At 34.4% G+C, this 9,149-nt stretch overlaps 1 long non-coding RNA gene across 1 annotated transcript; it reads left to right on the top strand.

Annotated features, from left to right (window-relative positions):
• The first annotated feature begins 1,919 nt into the window (after positions 1 to 1,919).
• Positions 1,920 to 7,325, top strand: LOC143083523 (uncharacterized). Its single transcript, XR_012980761.1, has 2 exons — positions 1,920 to 2,929; positions 5,215 to 7,325. It is a non-coding gene; the product is annotated as an uncharacterized LOC143083523 (long non-coding RNA).
• Positions 7,326 to 9,149: the final 1,824 nt, after the last annotated feature.

Raw genomic sequence — 9,149 nt, forward strand, 5'->3', positions numbered from 1 at the left:
GACACGAGGTCCCACAAAAAAGTGCACAGGTAAATTAAATAAAAACTTGATAAAAATCATGTTTTCAGGATCCTAGCTAAAAAATGTAATTATAAGTATTGAATGCTTCTTTTTGTAACTTCATAGGGTTGTAAAAGTGTTGACCGAAGTACATTTTTAGAATGAAGCGCTTCCGCGCTTCATACAAAATGTACTTCGGTCAACACTTTTACACCCCAGTGAAGTTACAAAAAGAAGCATTTAATTCTTTAAACAAGATTTTCTTTTCTTTTTTTATCAGTTAAACTATGTGGATCATTTGAATGAATGCCAAGATAAATAAGTTTTTTTTCAGTGATTTTGAATGCTGGTAACTTAGATTTGTCTGACATCCACATTTCGAGAAAATCATCCCAGGATTCAGTAAAGTCCAGTACTTTGCGTGATAGTAAAAAGAGACACAGACATTTTTCGGGTTTTTAATAATATGAATAATCTTGCATCTAATTTCGATATGCTTCTTTGGTAGATATTTAAATGAACAATGAGTATTAAGTAACCTTGGTGATGACAGTGCATCTAAGACTGAGAGATCAGGTATAACTTCTAACATCGTCGAAATATTGCTACTGGTATCCAGTTCTGTTTTATTTCTTATTAACATATTGGTAACTTCATTAACCAAATGCGTTCCTTTGGATTAAAAAAAAACCACTGGAAAATTAACAACTATGAATTCAGGTCTTATTAAATTTATTCGTATAATAGGAATCGATCGTTTTTGTTATTAAGACAATTGTGAACGTGCCTTTCCCAAGTCCGGAAGCTCATCATATGTCGTGTTTAGTTATATCTTACAGAGTCAGATTCTAATGGATTCTGGGTAATTTCATTGTTCGTACCCCAAAAAGAAAACAACGTCACGTCGTTGGTTGAATTTTAATTGTTTTGGACGTTGTTAGCCAATCACAGCGTTTTGGTGTACGCTTTTGAAAATATTACCCAGAATGCTTTAGATTCTGAAACGGCGAATTGGTGGTGACATTTGATTTTTGGTAGCCTATTTTGATTTTATTCACATCTTGTCAGAACTGGGTGTATTAGAGCCTGATAAATAGTTAACACAATTTAATTTTTGATTGTTACCATGGTTACAGACGGATATTTGTTCTCTAAATTTCTTTTGTATTTTGTTTAGTTGTTAGGTGACTGACTACTGACACATACTATGCAACTTCTTTTAAATAAAAAATAAACAATTATGATGAATATTGTTGAATGATAACTGTAATTTTAAGTGGTCAGAAAATGGTGATATTTGATAGATAATTAGAAACAGGTACGTACTGCTATAAATACGTGCGTAAAAAGATAAATACATTTTTTAGATCAATTTTGCACGGAGAAATGTGCATCTGGCACTGGCACCGAGGGTATTACCAGTAGCCAATACTTATGAAAATGCGGATATTAAATATTGTTTTGATCAAAATTTACTGTTATGAAATTTTAATAATCATTCAAAATTTACTGTTATGAAATTTTAGAAATCATTCAAAATTAAGGAATGTATCTCCCTCATCATGCTCATGTAAAGCCTTGATTCCTTGTTCGGCTTTGGCTGTACTGTAGGTCGTTTCGGTGGATCAGCTTTTTAACGTTTGTATTAGGTTTTGGATTTTCAAATAGTTTGGCTTCGAGCATCACTGAAGAGACATGAATTATTGAAATGCGCATCTAGTGCAGTAAATTAGGACCGTTTATATTATTGTGTAATTCTCGAATACATACTCACATTTATAACGTTTTTATATTGTGCACACAAAATTGTCGTTCTAGTGTTTTATGAAATAATGTGTGTAATTTGTTTTATTGCGAGACTTTTTCAACTGTATAAACAACATGCGCATGCTATCGAATGATTTGATTATTAAATGAGAATTATGTATATAATTCAGGTTTATACAAGAGACGATTTGCCCCTTGCCGTTCCTCATTGCATTATCTACATTCAATTATTTTTAGCACGTGAAAACTATTTATAAATTTTCTTTGTTTACGTTGAAGGCATCGCCATTCTTTTTGTTAATATATTTAACACAATTAATCAACTAATTCGTATATATCAGCTGATATAAAATTCGATTCTAAGTGACATTCCTTATCAATAAGGATTTATCTGAACATTAATGTGTTGTTTTAATTACAAACAGTTTAATACACACATTTCATGAACTATTGGTGAACTTTCGAAACCTGAGATAGTTATTTATAACGTGATACAGAGGATAAATTTCTACACATCTATTTCTTTTAATCGTACGTAAGTACATCAACTAAAACAATATGAGTGGTAGAAAGAGGCCACGTAAGCAAAACATTGATAATAGTAGAAATTGGCCAAAAGAAACATATCTGGAAAAATTAAAAGAGATGGGTATCGGGGTCAATGCAACGTGGAAGGTAGAAATGCTTCGCCAGTTGTATTTGGCTAATAAAACAAAAACTCCGTCTATAACAATTCCTGAAACATCTAATCAGCCTCCCGTTAATGAGTTGCAAAACTCTACAAATACGAATTTGAATGATCAAGAAGTAGGATTATATCACCCGTCAACGCTTCCTGTCGTTAATGATACGCATATTCATACGCCAGGTAACACACCTAATCTTAACAGTGAGGTACTCTTCAGGGAATCTGCGGCAGCCTTTACTTCAGCAACAGAAACTCTTTCAAATATCGCTAAGCTCTTGTTAAAAACTTCAAATACAGAAAATGTTACCGAAAAGGAAGTAACAACACCTACACTTGAATCTGCAATAAGATGTTCTAATAGCCGACCAACAGATTCCGCTCCCGAGGCTACATCGACAGGAAAAGTGTACTACGCCGAAGATCTCCCAAAGATGGATTTCGTTGCACCTTCCATCAAAAAGCAGATAATAGAAGGTAGGGACATTAACCTGGCTACATTATTGGCACCTAAATATGATATACCTCAAAACCAAACTATGCAGTCAAGGGGGTTTACCGTTGAGCTTTCGAGTAAGAAAGACGTAAGATTGGACCACAATCTTTCAATAGAAGAATTTAATAGGGCTTTCCGGAAATACCGTAATATTATGGGGAAAGCTTTCCCTCAGAGAAAAGTTGAATTGGAACAATATGAATCTGACATAAACGAAATATCACAAAATTACGGCCCATGTTTCTATACATATCACAAGATGTTTTCTGCTAAAGCAGCTGCTGCCATAGTTGAACACAATATTGTTATCAACTGGTCAAAGGTCGATGACAAATTGTTGAACCTTGTTACTCATAATGTTCAAAGCAGAGCATGTACTCACTGCGGGGAATTTGACCACACATCAAAATTCTGTGAAAAGGCAAAACACGGCAATCCAACTTTATCCCACGGGGCTACAAATATTCGTAACACAGATAAGAGGGGCAGACCGGTTTCTAGTATTGCAGGGGCAGAACTCTGCAATAACTACAATTACGGCACTTGCTATAGAAGGGAATGCAAATTCATGCACGCATGTAGTCAATGTGGGTCAAGCGGGCATGGCATGAAAACTTGTAGTTTAGCCAAACAACAGACAAAACAACCAAGGTCAAACAATGAAACTGCAAAATTAGATAAATTATCCAACTTATCTAAAGCTTCACAAAAAGAAATGCCAAAGGCAAACATCTGACTAGATATGTCACCTATAAACGTAAACAGACTTGAATACGAACTTAAAGAACACCCAGATAAACATTTTGTTATGTATCTTTTGAATGGTATACGTTTCGGTTTTGATACATTAGTATCTATACTCGATTTACCTACGTTTGAATGTAAGAATTTACTTTCTGCCATCAGAGACCCCGAAAGTGTTGATATGCTTTTGAAACAAGAAATAGATAAAGGATATGTTAAAGGCCCGTTTAGTAGTCCACCTTTCGAAACTTACCGTGTTAGTCCTATTGGGATTGCAGAAGGCAAATATTCTGGCAAAAAACGTCTTATCCTTGATCTATCTTCTCCACACGAACATGAAACACATGAAAGCATCAATAGTCTTATAGATAAGGAGGTATGTTCGCTATCTTATGTAAAAATAGATGACGCAATAAGGGCCATCAAGCATTTCGGAAAGCAAACAATTCTAAATAAAACCGATATGACCGATGCATTCAAACAGCTAGGGATTCGTAAAGACCAGCATCACTTATATTGCATGAAATGGAAAAACAATTATTATTATTATGTAAGACTTTGTTTTGGTTCTCGCAGCTCGCCTTGCATCTTTGACAATCTATCACGGGCTATTTGTTGGATAGCAAAGGAAAATTACGGCATACCAGTTATACTTCATCTCCTAGATGATTTTCTCACTATTCAACCACCGGACTCTTGCGGATTTAGAACAATGGCGCTAATAACGCTTATATTCAATCGTCTAAATATTCCGATTTCTAAGAAAAAGACTGTAGGTCCCACTTGTACTATCGAGTATCTAGGAATCATACTAGACACTGTAAGTTTTGAAGCAAGATTACCTAATGAAAAGGTAGAAAGAATTTCAAATTTTATCGACAGTTTTCTGCATAAAAAATCGGTAACGAAAAGAGAATTATTACAACTGTTAGGACATTTTAATTTTGCGGCCAGAATTATTCGTCCGGGTAGATCGTTTGTCAGCTATCTCATTAAGTTATCTACAAAAGTTGATAAACTACATCACTATATATCATTATCAAAAGACTGTAGAACAGACTTAATCATGTGGCGAGATTTCCTAAAAGGCTGGAATAGAGTTACTTTCTTTTATGACGAACATATAACTTTAGCTAGTGACATTGAACTGTACACAGATGCGGCTTCTAACTTTGGTTTCGGAGGTTTTTTTCAAGGTAAATGGTTTAGTAGTACTTGGCCTTCTGAACTATCAACTTCACTCGATTCAGACATGTCCATGGCTTTTAGAGAACTGTACCCGATTGTTGTTGCATCTTTATTATGGGGGCACTTATGGAATAAGAAACGTATCATGTTCCACTGCGACAATGAAGCCGTTGTTAATATAGTTAACAAAGGAAGATCTAAAGTGCTAGACATTATGAAGTTAATGAGAACACTAACATGGCTATCCGTTAAACAAAACTTTACTATTCAATGTCAACATATTCCCGGAGTTAAAAATGTGATAGCTGACTCTTTATCTCGTTTTGATTTTCAGACCTTCCAAAAAGCAGCACCAGCAGCAGAGACAGTACCCACTCCGTGTCCGAAATCTTGGCAAGTAATGTGGAATTAAATGCAAAAGTTAAAACTTTAATTCACAACTCCATCGCAAGCAGTACGCGTTCGCAGTACGAACATGGATTTAAATCATACAAAAACTTTTTGTGTCTCTCCGGTTTTAAGTGGGATGATAAAACAGATATGCCACCTCTAACGGAAGATATTTTAATGCATTACGCTACACATTGTCACGAAAATCTTAAGATAAAATGTTCTACAATAAAAATGTACATTTGCGGTTTAAGATACATATATCTTCAATCCGGAGTACAGTGTTTATTCACTGACTGTTGCTCTTCAAAACTGCTTAGGTTAGAAAATATTTACAGAGGTATTAAAAAACAAGAAGTAAAGAGTTCCCGAAAAAGATTACCGCTAACTTATGATATAATTAAAAATATGATAACAACGCTTCATAAGGGAATATTTCCGCCATTTGTAACTGCACTTATTGAGGCAGCTTGTGTCGTTGCTTACTTCGGATTTCTCCGCTGTGGTGAATTAACCGTCAACACGGACTTCGATGCATCTTGCAATCTATGTTTAGAAGACATCACTTTCGAGGAGGATTACGCAATCTTACATTTAAAGACGTCTAAAACAGACCCTTTCAGAAGTGGAGTAAATATTTATCTTTTCAAAAACAATACTTCTGTGTGCCCGGTCAAATCGTTGATTAGATACCTCGATGTTAGAAGATCTAGATTCAGCATAGCTTGCAACTCTAGTCCGCTATTTGTTATGGAAAATGGAGAGGCTCTAACACGTACGTTTTTCATCAATCATGTTCGATCCATCTTGGAAAGTATCGGACTCAACCCATCTAATTACAACGGACACAGCTTCCGAATAGGAGCGGCAACATCGGTTGCATCAAAAATTGAAGATCACCTAATCAAGATTTTAGGTCGTTGGAGTTCCGAATGCTATACCAGATATATTCATACTCCAAAATCAACGATTAAGCAAGCCCAGCTAGCTTTGATATCCGATTAGTCTAGTTTTACTATTCAACTGTTTTCTTTGTAGAGTTCATGGAAAATATGTGTGCGATTCTATAGTGGCATAATAATCCACTGTTTAGAATGAGTGTTTTCTACAATTCAATATAATGAAATTTCAATTAAAAATTCAACTAAAAGTGGTGTACTTTTCCGGATATGATTTGAATATATTCTATTTTGAGCATCATGATAGTGTAGTATGATCATGTATATACTTCAGATTGTCAAAGTCATATGCTTTTATTTTTAAACTATACTTCGTGTTAAGACTAGTTATTACCCTTAATGAGTTATAATTTTCTTACTTAAAAACTGAATATTATGAATATGAAATTACTGACAACATCGAGAACATTTTCTTTAACAGTCAAAGAACTTCTTATATGCTATTCTTGCTGTTTTTGGTTCCAAAAACACTTTAATCGGAAGTGCTGGAAACTTCATTTCATAGTTACCATAATCTTATTTTTCATACTCCCTTCAATTTGGGGTCCATCTGTCTCATCGGCCTTATCAAAATATTCAACATCTGTTTTTGGGGTCATTTCGAGTTTTCACTCAAATCACAAATTTACGGGGTATTCAGTGGTCACTTACATCCTAACTTTAGCATAAGTCTTGCCAATATTTTCTGGCTAGAAAGCTCAGACAAAGGCTTATGCTAATTGTTTCGCAGATCGGCTCTCTCTGGCTTTCTACTATATCTTTGGCTACTTATCTGAATCACAGTTCAGATGCTTATCAATCACATGCTTTGGAACCAGGAGAGCGGATTGTGCATAATATAGTGTTTCTGTAGTAGCTTTAAACTAGATTAGACACTGGGCACTAACCAGCCGATCTGACTACTTTAAAGTTATGTTTGCAAGCAAACCGCAGTTTGCCTACAACTACACTATTTCTATTTGTTTTTCAAAAAATTCGGATAAAGTGACCATGCACGCTAAATTGCTGAGACAGCCGTACGCCAAAAAAGTATTGTAAATAATTGTATATTGTATTAGTTAATATGTTTTGTAGTTTAGCAATAAAATTATATTCCTAGCTTGTCTTGTGTATAAAATGAGAATTATGTATATAATTCAGGTTTATACAAGAGACGATTTGCCCCTTGCCGTTCCTCATTGCATTATCTACATTCAATTATTTTTAGCACGTGAAAACTATTTATAAATTTTCTTTGTTTACGTTGAAGGCATCGCCATTCTTTTTGTTAACCACCTTCCTCCCCTCCACCACCGATAGATTTTACTGTTACACATTATTAGCATGTCATATGGTTTATTTAGTGTATTTTTATATATAGATATCTATATATTATTATTATCATTTTTTTTTTCTCATTGTTATAATTGTTGTCTCAGTTGAATGCTAATGTTTTCATACTGTTAGATCATGTGGGTCATTTCGAGTTTTCACTCAAATCACAAATTTACGGGGTATTCAGTGGTCACTTACATCCTAACTTTAGCATAAGTCTTGCCAATATTTTCTGGCTAGAAAGCTCAGACAAAGGCTTATGCTAATTGTTTCGCAGATCGGCTCTCTCTGGCTTTCTACTATATCTTTGGCTACTTATCTGAATCACAGTTCAGATGCTTATCAATCACATGCTTTGGAACCAGCAGAGCGGATTGTGCATAATATAGTGTTTCTGTAGTAGCTTTAAACTAGATTAGACACTGGGCACTAACCAGCCGATCTGACTACTTTAAAGTTATGTTTGCAAGCAAACCGCAGTTTGCCTACAACTACACTATTTCTATTTGTTTTTTCAAAAAATTCGGATAAAGTGACCATGCACGCTAAATTGCTGAGACAGCCGTACGCCAAAAAAGTATTGTAAATAATTGTATATTGTATTAGTTAATATGTTTTGTAGTTTAGCAATAAAATTATATTCCTAGCTTGTCTTGTGTATAAAATGAGAATTATGTATATAATTCAGGTTTATACAAGAGACGATTTGCCCCTTGCCGTTCCTCATTGCATTATCTACATTCAATTATTTTTAGCACGTGAAAACTATTTATAAATTTTCTTTGTTTACGTTGAAGGCATCGCCATTCTTTTTGTTAACCACCTTCCTCCCCTCCACCACCGATAGATTTTACTGTTACACATTATTAGCATGTCATATGGTTTATTTAGTGTATTTTTATATATAGATATCTATATATTATTATTATCATTTTTTTTTTCTCATTGTTATAATTGTTGTCTCAGTTGAATGCTAATGTTTTCATACTGTTAGATCATGTGGGTCATTTCGAGTTTTCACTCAAATCACAAATTTACGGGGTATTCAGTGGTCACTTACATCCTAACTTTAGCATAAGTCTTGCCAATATTTTCTGGCTAGAAAGCTCAGACAAAGGCTTATGCTAATTGTTTCGCAGATCGGCTCTCTCTGGCTTTCTACTATATCTTTGGCTACTTATCTGAATCACAGTTCAGATGCTTATCAATCACATGCTTTGGAACCAGCAGAGCGGATTGTGCATAATATAGTGTTTCTGTAGTAGCTTTAAACTAGATTAGACACTGGGCACTAACCAGCCGATCTGACTACTTTAAAGTTATGTTTGCAAGCAAACCGCAGTTTGCCTACAACTACACTATTTCTATTTGTTTTTCAAAAAATTCGGATAAAGTGACCATGCACGCTAAATTGCTGAGACAGCCGTACACCAAAAAAGTATTGTAAATAATTGTATATTGTATTAGTTAATATGTTTTGTAGTTTAGCAATAAAATTATATTCCTAGCTTGTCTTGTGTATAAACAGTCAGTTATGACAGTATTCTAGAAGAAGAATGAAACTGTGCATTTTAAAAATTGCATTGAATTTATGAAGTTTAATAAC

Source organism: Mytilus galloprovincialis, chromosome 7, assembly GCF_965363235.1.
Source record: "Mytilus galloprovincialis chromosome 7, xbMytGall1.hap1.1, whole genome shotgun sequence".
Classification (NCBI taxonomy): domain Eukaryota; kingdom Metazoa; phylum Mollusca; class Bivalvia; order Mytilida; family Mytilidae; genus Mytilus; species Mytilus galloprovincialis.